Source organism: Moschus berezovskii, chromosome 11 (genome assembly GCF_049115385.1).
Source record: "Moschus berezovskii isolate FMDL1 chromosome 11, NW_MosBer_1.0, whole genome shotgun sequence".
NCBI classification, from domain to species: domain Eukaryota; kingdom Metazoa; phylum Chordata; class Mammalia; order Artiodactyla; family Moschidae; genus Moschus; species Moschus berezovskii.
In genome coordinates, this window is record NC_142470.1 from 56,390,313 (window position 1) to 56,406,043 (window position 15,731).

Genomic DNA, 15,731 nt, shown 5'->3' on the forward strand with positions numbered 1-15,731 from the left:
CATACTTGAGTGGGTAGACTTTCTCTTTTCCAGGGTATCATCCCAATTCAGGTATCAAATCCAGGTCTCCCACATTGCAGGTGGATTCTTTACCAGCTGAGCCACAAGGGAAGCCCCACCCTGAGGCACCTCTGTTAGAAAACCATTGCATGACAAACTGTTTTATTACCACATATTGCAATTACCATTTTACTTTGTCATAATATCCACCTTATTTTTACTTCAGTAATCATGGAATTAAAAATTGGTCCTTTGGGAAGACATTTGTAAAAATCTTTAAATTAAGGCAAGACTTGAAGTTACTTTATACTTGTTAAGAAGATGATCTAAAAATGTTTGTTTGTGCATTCTTTTCTCTTTGTTTTTGTCCCCATGGGAAGTGGGGATTAGAAGCTAGGTTGACTCTTGCATTCCTACTTTCAAATAGGAAAATCATCCTGTTTTCAAAATCTATCACTGCTGAGCACTACCAACTTTATTTGGATGCAATCCAGGGGAAAAGAGCATTAGAAAAATTCTCATTGTTATGTTTATTCTTTGATTCCTCAGCATATTCCAGCTGCAATAATTTAAACGTCTTATACAGCATTAGTAAGAAATGACCTTAATTAGACACACAGAATCAAGCCTTCTCACCTTAACTACCAGGAACATAGATTTATCAGAGTAGTGCCAGAAACGGGGAGAATGGAATGGAATACAAGCTCTGCCAACAGACAGCTAAATTGCAGAAGAACTGCTTAGAAAATGTGACAAGTCAGGCGAAGTCACTGATGTTTAAACAGATGTATAACAGAAATAACACCCAAGAAAGGAGAGGAAAACCAGTTGTGGAGAATTACCCAATATTGCAGGAACCAAAATGGCTCAAGAGAGACATGAAACATCTGGAGGTCCATTCTGGGACATGGCAGGGATAGAGGAAAGGATTCCGAATATGGCACTGAATGGGCAACATAGTTAGCCTCATGGTTTTAGAGTTTTCCCACATTCTTTAAGAGATGGCACTATATGAAAACTGACAGGGTAGTCTATCAGTTTTTGAAAGGTTTTTAGACTAATTAAAGTATTATAATTACAGGTGAGGGAAAATCTTCTCTTGTTCTCACTGAAGTGATGTTGTCTCAGATGCAGGTAATTTCTTGGGAGTGGATATAACCAATACAATTTCAGTTGATCATGGCCACTCTCTAATAGGTCCATGAAGGTGAGACACAGGTCCAAATCACCACTTTCTCTCTCTGTACCAAGTAGCCCCTGGCTTCCTTAAGGTTTAAACTCATCTCCCACATCAAAGTTTAGGTGACATGTTCAGAAAACATTATCTAGATCTAGCCATCATTCATCCCAATATTACATTGTTTTCTTGGTCCTCCTCTCACCCAAGCTCCTAGAATCCATTGCTGTATAATTTAGGGGCACTCAACATATCCCTGGGTTCTATATCTGGCCAATTAATTCAAGTATTGCTGGAAGAGAGAGGAATAAGAAAAGATTTCCAGAAATCGAAAAGATTTCCAAAAGTCTTTTAGAAAATTGAAAGATAGAACTTTTCTATTTGAGGACAATGGGCTCAATCATGAAAGAGTCAGGATTGTAATTTAAAGTCAAAATGTTCTAGGTGTTGAAACTGAGTCCCCTAAAACCAATTATGATTAACCTTTCTATCCAAAACTTTATTTCCCTGCATGTCCAGCACCTGTTCCCACTCAAGACTGAGGTGTATCAAAGCAAAAAGATTGTGACCGAGTCCTATGGGGTCTACCCAGGACAAAATCCCCATCCCCAATATCCTCTGCACATCCCTTGTTTGTAGAAAATATTTAGTCTCTCGGGAAATTCCTGAGTCACAAAAGGCTGGCTCAAGAATTAATGACTAAAAGAATGTGAACACGTAGTACCAAAAAAGGCAGCCAGGCCAGGAGAACTAGAAGTAATTTAAATAATACATCAGCCACAGGGCAGTCACAGAATCTTTAGTTCCTCCCTGAAGAACATAGATAACAGATACATATTCTGACATATATACACATAAGTGATGCATATTCTGATCATACATAAACATGCATATAAACATACATTGTACATACATATCAGATACATATTCTGATACATCCATATAATATATACATAACTGGTACATATTCCTGAGTTATATTAAAACCCCCACCAGATGGGAGAAGCTAACTGCATAATGACCATGAACATGTAGTCCCAAGACCAGGTAGGGCCTGAGGACTGATGATCTTAACCCCTTTGACACCACTCTTTTACTTCACCATCAACCAGTCAGAGAATTATGCACAAGCTATTCATGTACTCTATGACTCTCTCCCTCATCTTCTCTTTTAAAACCCTTCCCTGAAATCCATCAGAGTTCTGGTCTCTCAAGCATTAGCCACCATGACTTCTTTCTTGGTTTTGCAATAAATGCTACACTTTCCATCACTACAGCCAAGTGTCAGTAGGTTGGGTTTGCCTCAGGCAGGTGAGCCAACTCGAATTTGGGTCAGTAACGGTGTCTCAACAGGAATCAGAGGACAGGATGGAGAAAACCAAGATTATCTAACTGTCAAAATCTAAGGATGCCACTAGTTATCTATTTTATACATAGTATTAGTACTGCATATACATCAATCCCAATCTCCAAGTCCATCCCAACCACTACTTCCTCCCTTTGGTGTTCAGATGTCTGTTTTCTAAGTCTTTGTCTCTATTTCTGCGTAGTTCAGGGAACTCTACTCAGGGCTCTGTGGTGACCTAAATGGGTAGGAAATCCAAGATAGAGGGCATATATGTGTATGTGTAGCTGATTCACTTTTCTGTATAATAGAAACTAACACAACACTGCAAAGCAAATATCCTGTGCTGTGCTTTGTCACTCAGTCCTATCTGACTCTTTGCAACCCCATAGACTGTAGCCTGCCAGGCTCCTCTGTCCATGGGGATTCTCGAGGCAAGAATACTGGAGTCGGTAGCTTATCCTTTTCCAGAGGATCTTCTCAACCAAGAAATTGAACCGTGGTCTCCTGCAAAAACAACTATACTTCAATAAAAGTTTTTTTCATAATATATATATTTTGGTGAAGCATATTGACTTGCAATGTTTCAGGTGCACAGCAAGGTGATTCAGTTATACATATACAAATATATTATTTTTCAGATTATTATCTATTGTATGTTATTACAAAATATTGACTTTATTTCCCTGTGCCATATAGTAAATCTTTGTTGCTTGTTGCATATCTATTTTTTTTAAATGGAAATCTAGCATTCTATGCATAGTAAGTCAAACAAGTGGAGTCAAAAGGTCATAAATTTTTTAATTTGCAGAAATTCATATGTTTTCTAGGATATGCATATTGTACATACTATATATATATATATATATACACACACACACACACACATATATATGTGCAAAAGCTGGGAGCACTGAATATGAAATAGAAAAAGTGAAACAAACTAGATAAAAGTAAAAGATCATCATATAGTCCAGTTATTTTTAAACATGGTTGCTCATTAGAAACATGTCTAGAGCTTTGGAGAAAAACAGCAGTATCTGGGCATTTCTATTTAAAAAAAAATTTCAAGATAATTCTGATGTTCATCTGGATTTTTTTTCTTTTTATTTATTTATTTTTTATTGGAGGCTAATTATTTTACAATATTATATTGGTTGGTTTTGCCATACATTGACATAAATCCGCCCCAGGTGTACATGAGTTCCCCTTCCTGAACCTCCCTCCCACCTCCCTCCTCCCCTATTTTAAAGGTGATTACAGGTTTTCCTATTAAATAGAAATTTTGGTAACATAGGATTCTATTATTTTTCTGTTGACCAAACATGATACAAGGCTATTGGGTGAGTAATAGTTGCATAATCACAGTAGTAAAGGTGTTTATCAGTTTCTACAGTCAATAGCCAGACAAAAAGGAAAAGATAAGTGCAATTGCAAACCATAATGGAAACATGATTAACCTAACAATATAAAATAATTGCATACAATCTGGATGATCAAGCAAGGTGATATGGTAAGTGGAAGTGTACACATGCACATGTTTTTATCCGCCCAGTTCAGTTCAGTTCAGTCGCTCAGTCGTATCCGACTCTCCGCGACCCCATGAATCACAGCACGCCAGGCCTCCCTGTTCATCACCAACTCCCGGAGTACACTCAAACTCATGTCCACAGAGTCGGTGATGCCATCCAGCCATCTCATTCTCGGTCGTCCCCTTCTCCTCCCGCCCCCAACTTTTCCCAGCATCAGAGTCTTTTCCAGTGAGTCAACTCACTGCATGAGGTGACCAAAGTATTGCAGCTTCAGCTTTAGCATCAGTCCCTCCAATGAACATCCAGGATTGATCTCCTCTAGAATGGACTGGTTGGATCTCCTTGCAGTATAAGGGACTCTCAAGAGTCTTCTCCAACACCACAGTTCAAAAGCATCGATTCTTCGGCGATCAGCTTTCTTCACAGTCCAACTCTCACATCCATACATGACCACGGGAAAAACCATTGCCTTGACTAGATGTACCTTTGTTGGCAAAGTAATGTCTCTGCTTTTTAAAATACTATCAAGGTTGGTCATAACTTTCCTTCCAAGGAGCAAGCGTCTTTTAATTTCATGGCTGCAATCGGCATCCACAGTGATTTTGGAGCCCCAAAAAATAAAGTCTGACACTGTCTCCACTGTTATTCCATCTATTTCCCATGAAGTGATGGGACCAGATGCCATGATCTTTGTCTTCTGAATGTTGAGCTTCAAGCCAACCTTTTCACTCTCCTCTTTCACTTTCATCAAGAGGCTTTTGAGTTCCTCTTCACTTTCTGCCATAAGGGTAGTGTCATCTGCATATCTGAGGTTATTGATATTTCTCCCGGCAATCTTGATTCCAGCTTGTGCTTCTTCCAGCCCAGCGTTCCTCATGATGTACTCTGCATAGAAGTTAAATAAGCAAGGTGACAATATACAACCTTGACGTACTCCTTTTCCTATTTGGAACCAGTCTGTTGTTCCATGTCCAGTTCTAACTGTTGCTTCCTGACCTGCATATAGGTTTCTCAAGAGGCAGGTCAGGTGGTCTGGTATTCCCATCTCTTTCAGAATGTTCCACAGTTTATTGTGATCCACACAGTCAAAGGCTTTGGCATAGTCAATGAAGCAGAAATAGATGTTTTTCTGAAACTCTCTTGCTTTCTCCATGATCCAGCGGATGTTGGCAATTTGATCTCTGGTGCCTCTGCCTTTTCTAAAACCTGCTTGAACATCTGGGAGTTCACGGTTTACATACTGCTGAAGCCTGGCTTGGAGAATTTTGAGCATGACTTTGCTAGCGTGTGAGATGAGTGCAATTGTGCGGTAGTTTGAGCATTCTTTGTCATTGCCTTTCTTTGGGATTGGAATGAAGACTGACCTCTTCCAGTCCTGTGACCACTGCTGAGTTTTCCAAATGTGCTGGCATATTGAGTGCAGCACTTTCACAGCATCATCTTTCAAGACTTGAAATAGCTCAACTGGAATTCCATCACCACCACTAGCTTTGTTAGTAGTGATGCTTTCTAAGGCCCACTTGACTTCACATTCCAAGACGTCTGGCTCTAGGTCAGTGATCACGTTATCGTGACTATCCTGGTCATGAAGATCTTTTTTGTACAGTTCTTCTGTGTATTCCTGCCACCTCTTCTTAATATCTTCTGCTTCCGTTAGGTCCATACCATTTCTGTCCTTTATCGAGCCCATCTTTGCATGAAATGTTCCCTTGGAATCTCTAATTTTCTTGAAGAGGTCTCTTGCTTTTCCTATTCTGTTGTTTTCCTCTATTTCTTTGCATTGATCACTGAGAAAGTCTTTCTTATCTCTCCTTGCTATTCTTTGGAACTCTGCATTCAGATGCTTATATCTTTCCTTTTCTCCCAGGAATGGCAAACCACTTCAGTATACTTGCCTTGAGAACCCCATGAACAGTAACAAAGGGCAAAATAATGGGATACTGAATGAGGAATTCCCCAGGTCGGTAGGTGCCCAGTATGCTACTGGAGCTCAGTGGAGAAATAACTATAGTAGGAATAAAGGGATGGAGCAAAAGCAAAACCAATTCCCAGTTGTGGATGTGACCAGTGATAGAAGCAAGGTCTGGTGCTGTAAAGAGCAATATTGCATAGGAACCTGGAATGTTAGGTTCATGAATCAAGGCAAATTGGAAGTGGTCAAACAGGAGATGGCAAGAGTGAACATAGACATTCTAGAAATCAGTGAATTAAAATGGACTGGAATGGGTGAATTTAACTCGGATGACCATTATATCTACTACTGTGGGCAGGAATCCCTTAGAAGAAATGGAGTAGCCATCATGGTCAACAAGAGAGTCCGAAATGCAGTACTTGGATGCAATCTTAAAAACGACAAAATGATTTCTGTTCGTTTCCAAGGCAAACCATTCAATATTACAGTAATCCAGGCCTATGCCCCAACCAGTAATGCTGAAGAAGCCGAAGTTAACCGGTTCTATGAAGACCTACAAGACCTTTTAGAACTAACACCCAAAAAAGATGTCCTTTTCATTATAGGGGACTGGAATGCAAAAGTAGGAAGTCAAGAAACACCTGGATTAACAGGCAAATTTGGCCTTGGAGCATGGAATGAAGCAGGGCAAAGGCTAATAGAGTTTTGTCAAGAGAATGCACTGGTCATAGCAAACACCCTCTTCCAACAACACAAGAGAAGACTCTACACATGGACATCACCAGATGGTCAACACCGAAATCAGATTGATTATATTCTTTGCAACCAAAGATGGAGAAGCTGTATACAGTTAGCGAAAACAAGACCAGGAGCTGACTGTGGCTCAGATCATGAACTCCTTATTGCCAAATTCAGACTGAAATTGAAGAAAGTAGGGAAAACCACTAGACCATTCAGATATGACCTAAATCAAATCCCTTATGATTATACAGTGGAAGTGAGAAATAGATTTAAGGGACTAGATCTGATTGATAGAGTGCCTGACGAACTCTGGGCGGAGGTTCGTGACATTGTACAGGAGACAGGGACCAAGACCATCCCCATGGAAAAGAAATTTATCCGCCCAGTTAGTCTATATCTTTTGGTTGGTGCATTTACATTTAAGGTAATTATCAATATGTATGATCCGATTGGGCTTCCCTGATAGCTCAGTTAATAAAGAATCCACCTGCAATGCAGAAGACACCAGTTTGATTCCTGGGTTGGGAAGATCTGCTGGAGAAGGGATAGGCTACCTACTCCAGTATTCTTGGGCTTCCCTTGTGGATCAGCTGGTGAAGAATCTGCTTGCAATGTGGGAGACCTGGGTTTGATCCCTGGGTTGGGAAGATCCCCTGGAGAAGGAAAAGGCTACTCCCTCCGGTATTCTGGCCTAAAGAATTCCATGGACAGTATAGTCTATGGAGTCACAAAGAGTTGGACAAGACTGAGCAAATTTCACACACACACACATGATCCTATTACCATTTTCTGAATTGTTTTGAGTTTATTTTCTGTAGGTTTTTTCCTTGTCTTATGTTTCCTGCCTAGAGAAGTTCCTTTAACATTTGTTGTAAAGCTGGTTTCATGGTGCTAAATTCTCTAACTTTTGCTTGTCTGGAAAGCTTTTGATTTCTCCATCAAATATGAATGAGTCTTGCTGGGTAGAGTATTCTTGGTTGTAGGTTCTACCTTTTATCATTTAAAATACATCATGCTATCCCTTTCTGGCTTGTAGAGTTTCTGTTGAGAAATCAGCTGATAATCTGATGAGAGTTCCCTTGTATGTTATTTGCTGTTTTTCCTTTGTTGTTTTTAATATTTTACCTTTGCCTTTAATTTTGTCAGTTTGATTATGTTGTGTCTCAACATGTTCTTCCTTGGGTTTATCCTGCCTGGGATTCTCTGTGCTTCTTGAACTTGGATGACTATTTCCTTTCCCATGTTAGGGACATTTTCAGCTATTATCTCTTCAAATATTTTCTCAGGTCCTTTCTCTCTCTCTCTTCTCCTTCTAGGACCCTTATAATGCAAATGTTGGTACATTTGATGCTGTCACAGAGGTCCCTTAGGCTGTCTTCATTGCTTCTCATTCTTTTTTCTATATTCTGTTCTGTGGCAGTGATTTCCATCATTCTGTCCTCTAGGTCATTTATCCATTCTTCTGCCTCAGTTATTCTGCTCTTGATTCCTTCTAGTGTATTATCCATATCTGTTTCTTTGTTCTTTAGTTCTATAGGTCTTTGGTAAACATTGCTTGCATCTTCTTCATTGTTTTCCTGAGGTCCTAGATAATCTTCACTATCATTATTCTGAATTCTTTTTCTGGTAGGTTGCCTATCTCCACTTCATTTAGCTGTTTTCCTGGGTTTTTATCTTGCCCCTTCATCAGGGATAGAACTTTCTGGTTTTTCAGACTGTTTAACTTTCTGTAATGTGTTCTTTGTTCTACCTGTGGGATTATAGATCTTTCTGTTTCTTCTGCCTGCCCTCTGATGGAGGAGGCTAAAAGGCTTGTGTAAGTTTCCTGATGGAAGGGACAGGCAGTAGGAAAAACTGGGTCTTGCTCTTGTGGGTAGGGCCTTGCTAAGTAAAGCTTCAATCCCTCTCTATTAGTTGCTTGACTGAGATGACCCAGTCCTGGGATCTACCAGGCTCTATGGTCAGGTTAATGGTGACCTCCAAGCCAGTGTCCCAGTACCTGTGGTGAGTCCCTGCCAATAAACACCTCCACATGAGATCCTCCAACACTAGCAGGTAGTTTTGGTTCAGTCTCCTGTGGGATCACTGCTCCTTTCCTCTGGGTCTTGGTACACACAAGATTTTATTTGTGCCCTCCCAGACTGGAGTCTCTGTTTCCCCTAGTCCTGCGAAAGTCCTATAATCAAAACCTGCTGGCCTTCAAGGTCAGATTCCCTGGGGGATCCCAGTCCCTTTGTCAGATCCCCAGGCTGGGAAGCCTGACGTGAAATTCAGAACCTCCACAACAGTGAGAGAACTTCTTTGGTATTATTGTTCTCCAGTTTGTGGGTCACCCACCTGGCAGTATGAGATTTGATTTTATCATGATTGTGCCCCTCCTTCCATTTCCTGCAGCTTCTTTGTCTTTGATCATGGAGTATCTTTTTTTGATAGGTTTCAGTGTCCTCCTGTCAATGTTTGTTCAACAGCTAAAGCTCTCACAGGAAATGATCACACATCCTTCTACTACAACATATTGAACTGGAAAGCTATATTCCAGTAAAAATTAATTTTATAAAACCTAAGAATGCCTTGGCAAACATTTTTATTTTCTTTTAAAATGTCCTGAATGATCATGTATTTACCTGATCTCTTTAAAGGCTATTTCTGATATTAGCTTCAGATAGATGGTCATGAATTTTCCAAGTTTCTTACCATAACACTACTTTTCAAAGTTCTGCCTAGCCCCTAAGCCCTGTTAGTCTTTTTAATATATCACTATTTTTAGGTAGACAGATTCAAATATATGCTCATCACATCAAATACCCAAAGCTCTGAACTGCCTTTTCTGTTTAAAATTAAATATATTGAGTACAAAATCCTTAAATTCCCCTCTTGCCTTCCCAGATTTCTTAAATCTATGTACTTGCTTTTGAATGACATCTCAACCTTGGCTGAATATTGGAATCACTTGAGAAGCCTAACAAAGTAGAGCAAGATTTTGATTTAATTGGTCTGGCTTGGGATTTTGGCCTTAGGACTAATTTTCAAAATTCCCTAAGTAAATTTAACATGCAGTTCAAGCTAAAAATCTTTCTGGAGCAGTAGTTCTTAATGTACTGGCCTACTAAATCTGAAACTTGGGAGGTGAGGCCTAGCAGACATAGAGAACAGACTTATGGACATAGCAGAGAGATGAGAGGGTGGGACAAATTGAGAGATTAGCATGGAAACATATACTTTACCATATGTAAAACAGAGAGCAGATAGGAATTTTCTGCGTGACAAAGGGGCTCAACCCAGTGCCCTATGAAAACCTAGAGGGGTGGGATGGGAGGTAGATGGGAACGAAGTTCAGAATGGAAAGAACATATGTATATTTGTGGCTGATTCATCTTGATGTATGGCAGAAACTAACACAATATTTTCAAGCAATTATCCTCCAATTTAAAAAAAATCAAAACAAAAAAGCCCTATAGGAAATTTTTATGTACATTTAAGATGAAGAATCACTGTTCTGGAACAGCAGTCCCCAACCTTTTTGGCATCAGGAACTGGTTTTGTGAAAGACAATTTTTCCACAGATGAGGGTTGGGGGATGGTTTGGGGATGATTCAAGTGCATTACATTTATTGTGCATATTATTTCTATTATTATTATATCAGTTCTACCTCAGATTATCAGGCATTAGAAACCAGAGTTTGGTGACCCCAGTTTTAGAGCATTGGGCTTCCAAGGTGACTCAATGGTAAAGAATTTGCCTGTCAATGCAGGAGACACAGGTTTGATCCCTGGGTCAGGAAGATCCCCTGGAGAAGGGAATGGCAACCCGTTACAGTATTCTTGCCTGGAAAATCCCAGGGACAGAGGAGACTGGTGGGCTGTAGTCCATGGAGTTGCAAAAAGTAGAACACAACTGAACAACTAAGCATGCATGCACATTCTAGAGCATAGCAATAAATACTACAACATTAATCCTCAAAGAGTGGTCCCTAATCAGTAGCTGGAGCATCACCACCACCTGGGAATTCAGTTGTTGTTGCTGTTGTTCAGTCATCAGTCACGTCTGACTCTTTGAGACCCCAAGGACTATAGCATGCCAGGCTTCCCTGTTCTTCACCATCTCCCAGAGTTTGTTCGAACTCATGTCCACTGAGTCAGTTGCAAATTCTTGGATTCCATCCCCAGACCTATTGAATCACAAACTCTGGAAGTAGACCAAGTTGCCTGTGTCTTAACAAGTTTCCAGGTGGTTGAGAATCACAGTTCTTTTAGAATAAGAACCAATCAAAATAAAGCTTTTGACATGCAGACATGGAGGGGGTAAGGAAAAAAAAGAAAAATGGAAGAAAGAAAAAACAGATGTCCAGGTGGGAAAGCAGGCAGAGGCAGGCAGTAGATTTTCTTTTTTTTTTTTGCTGCCATGTGCTGCTGCTGCTGCTGCTGCTGCTAAGTCACTTCAGTCGTGTCCGACTCTGTGTGACCCCATAGACAGAAGCCCACCAGGCTCCCCCGTCCCTGGGATTCTCCAGGCAAGAACACTGGAGTGGGTTGCCATTTCCTTCTCCAATGTGTGAAAGTGGAAAGTGAAAAGTGAAAGTGAAGTCGCTCAGTCGTGTCCGACCCTTAGCGACCCCACGGACTGCAGCCTACCAGGCTCCTCTATCCATGGGATTTTCTAGGCAATAGTACTGGAGTGGCTTGCCATTGCCTTCTCCGCTGCCATGTACTACATGGGTTTGATCCTTATAATTTAGTTCTATGGGATTGGTGATATGCTTCTTTAAAGAAGAATGCTAAGAGACAAAGCAAATTTTGTCCATGGCCTAATCAAGGCAACAGAAATAGGATTTGCACCTGTATCTATGACTTCCTCTGGAACATTCCCTCTACTAGACTAGGCCACTAAGAAGTTAGAAACTGGCTGACAACTGCCTTGCTCTGTTATTTTCTTTTAATGGTTAGTCTTTTCTTTGTATAAATAAATCTGTAAAATGTAGACCATATGGTAGATACTAATAATATGAATTGTAGTTTACAATTATTGAGTGTTTACTATGTTCCAGGCATAATTCTAAGCATTTTCATGTTAATTTATTTGAATATCACAATAATGCTATGCAGTGGTCATTTTCTACATAGATGGGAATTTAGGGTTTCAGTCAACGTCACAGCCCGCAGTTGGAGGAACCTGGGTTTAAAACAGTATAATCTGAGTCATATATGTAATCCTTACAACCAGTGGTTCTTGGCCAAGGGCAATTTTGTGTCCTGGGTGACATGTGGTAATGTCTGGGGACATTTTTGGTTACCACAACTGGGAGAAGGGTGTACTGGTAGCTAGTGGGGACAGACAGGAATGCTGCTAAAGATCCTACAATGTTCAGGACACTCTCCCAAAGCAAAGTATTATCTGGTCCAAGGTTTCAAAAACATTGAGGTTGAGAAAAGTCCTACACTACCTCAAGTATGGGTTTCCCTGGTAACTCAGACAGCAAAGAATCTGCCTGCAGCATAGAAGACCTCAGTTCAATCCCTGGGTTGGGAATATCCCCTGAAGAAGGGAACCGGTACCCACTCCAGTATTCTTGCCTGGAGAATCCCATGGACAAAGGAGCCTGGTGGGCTACAGTCCATGGGGTCACAAAGAGTCAGACACAACTGAACCAATAACACTACTACTACACTATCCCAAATACCAGAGCGGTCTCAAGACAGGCAATTTAATAAGCAAATGATAACTATTTGATTATGCTTTAATCCGTTGTTACCAAAAGTCCCTGATGATAAGAATGCCTTGTGAGCAAAAGCATGGGTATAGCGTCTTATGCAACTGCAACCAATTTGTCTCAGGAGTTAAATGTCACCCAGGCCTGGAAACAGCAAGCAACTTTGTGTAGAGAATAAACACTGCAACTGGAGGTGCAATGAGTTAATGTGGAGTTTGGTAAGCAGAGTCCCAAACACAGCAACAATCCCAGGTAATTAAACTTGTGGGCTACTCACCTCATACTGTATCAGAATTTATATCTGGCTTTATCACCGTAATTAAGGGAACTAAATTAACCTGCAAACTCCTGCTCCTGGGTGTAATAGAAGGCTTAGCTGAGCTAATTAAAATACTATCAGACTTTCGTGCTGTAAAATTCCACTTATAGGTCTGGGGCCATGGGGGGAAAATTTTCTCAGGGCATAATGAAATGAAGGAGGTCCCTGGGTGAGAGATTAGCTGCTGCTTGATAAATTTAATCAGTAAAGATGGCCAATGAGGATAATATAAAGAGAAAGTCCACTTGAGAATCTGAATAAGGAGGAGGATATGGCAGACAGTCTCTGATGATCTTTGGACACACAGGCAGTTTCATTGGCACTAAACACACATTTCCCCCTTCACTAACCTCTTTTAAGATATAATTCATTACTCAGAAATAACTATAAATGAGGGGTGAAAGGAGAAGTGGAATAAATTGGGGGATTGGGATTGACATACACATACTACTATGTATAGAATAGATGACTTATGAGAACCTACTGTATCGCACAGGGGGTGGAAAAGAAGGTACAGTCTGTTTGTAGGACATAGAGTAAGTTAACCTTAAAAATGCATCCCAATACACAACGTGTGCATGCTACTCACTTCAGTCATGTCCAACTCTTTGTGATCGTGTGGACTGTAGACCACCAGGCTCCTCTGTCCAAGGGATTGCTCAGGCAAGAACACTGGAATGGGTTACCACGCCCTTCTCCAGGGGATCTTCCCAATCCAGGGATCAAACATGTGTCTCTTATGTTTCCTGCATTAGCAGGCAAGTTCTTTATCACTAGCACCACTGAGAAGCCCCCACTATATAGTAGGTGCATACAAATACTGCTTGATTCCACGTATAGAGGTACCTAGAAAAATCAGATTCATAAAGTCAGAAAGTATAAATACATTGGTAGCTGCCAGGGAACCAGGCTAGGGATGGGGGGTGGTGAGCTCATGTTTAATGGGGACAGGGTTTCAGTTAAGGAAGGGAAAAACTTGGGAGATGGATGATGGTGAGAGTTGCACAATAATGGGAATGTACTTAGTGCCGCTGAACTCTACATTTAAATATGGTTAAAACAGTATGCTTTATGTGACTTTTACCACAATAAAAAATTTTTTCTATAAGAAAGAAAAGAAATAACCATAAACAGGGTATGCCTTCCAATGATTTAGGGTTCAAACCAACACTATTTCTGCTACCTCCCCTCCTCCCCAGCCCCCCACCCCACCCCATCTTGCCCCACAGCCCACCTCTGTCTGACTCCTTAGATGTTGCTTTCCTCTCCCTCTCACTCTCTCCTCCCTCACTGCAGGACTGTCTCAGCACTTTCCTGCAGCACATGTGTGTCCCTTGTCATTTCTATCTTGTGTCTTTGTTATTGATCCATGTATCTTGTCTCTTACAGATACAGAGAACATGAACAGGGTCCTGCCATATCTTTGTATCCTCAGCTACATGATATAAAAGGGGCAATAACAAATGCTTGACAAATGGATGGACAGAGAAATTAAATGAAAAACTTTCATTCTCATATCAGCTGCTTTCTCTTTATAGCCACCACTCGCCTCCATCCCCTCCTTAGTATGTCACTCTTTCAAAAGACAGCATCATACTTATCTGCCTTATGTATTGACAACCTTAAATACATTACATTTGAAAACAGGAGTCTACAGTCAAAAGACAAAAAGGCTTAGAAAATAATTTAGTTGCATCTTCTTATTTTACCAGTGATGAAACTAAAGCCCAGGGAGAAAATAACCATCCCCACATCACAAGGCTAAACAAAAGACTAAATCAAAACTAACACCCCTTGACCAGTTTTCTTGGACCAAACTTCAGTTCTTTCCATGTTGTTGTGGAAAGGTGGGGGTCGACAGAAAGACAGCAGTTGAGGGTAGGCAGCATCTGCTAGTTAACCAGGAGTGTTAATTCACTATATTAGCCAAGGAAGGATCCCCAAAATGATCAGATCACCCTTACAGATCACCCTTACAAGCAAAAGGGCCTCCTTTTGCTGCAGCCTCATTTTGCCCCAAATAAAATGGGCAGAGAACATCTCAGATAGTTCTGAGAAACTGCTCCAAAGAAGCAAGGGAGAAAATTTAGTTCATAAAAGATTTTGGGGAATACATGCAATCAAGCATATATCTTTCCAGAAGATTTCTGCTAGTCTCCTGAAGCCTTCACTACTCATGTGGAATAGTCATCACTATGAAGTATTTTACTGTTTTTCTAGATATTGCCACCTGATGCGAAGAACTGACTCATTGGAAAAGACCCTGATGCTGGGAAAGATTGAAGGCGGGAGGTGAAGGGGACGACAGAGGATGAGATGGTTGGATAGCAACACCGGCTCAATGGACGTAACGTTGAGTAAACTCCAGGAGTTGGTGATGGACAGGGAGGCCTGGCATGCTGCAGTTCATGGGGTCTCAGAGTCGGACACGACTGAGCAACTGAACTAAACTGAACTGAGATATGGGGAGATACAAGAATCGGGCTCATAAAATCGGCTCCTGTAAACAACTCTCTGAAGACCTGTCCTTCCAGTTCCCTGCCCCACCAGCACAGAATGCCTAGGACTTCCCAAGCAGCTCAGCCATAAAGAATCTGCCTGCAATGCAGGAGCTGCAGGAGATGCGGGTTCAATCCCTGGGTGGGGAAGATTCCCTGGATGAGGGCATGGCAACTCAATCCAGTATTTGTGCCTGGTGAATCCTACGGACAGAGGAGCCAGGCAGATCATGGTCCAAAGGGTCACAAAGAGTTGGACACAACTGAAACAACTTAGCATGCACACACGGAGTACCTCATTAATGCTCATTAACTCCTTTCAGGTGGTGTTGAAGGTCAGCAGCAGCTGCAACACATGACTTAGTTTTTGTAGAGGTAGATAGGTAGATGGTAAGTTCTCATGGCAAGTGCCAATTTATAGTTGACAAGGGAAGAGTCAGATGGGGACAGTCAGCATGGAGAGTCTGTGGTGGTATCAGCATCCCAGATGTTAAAGAGA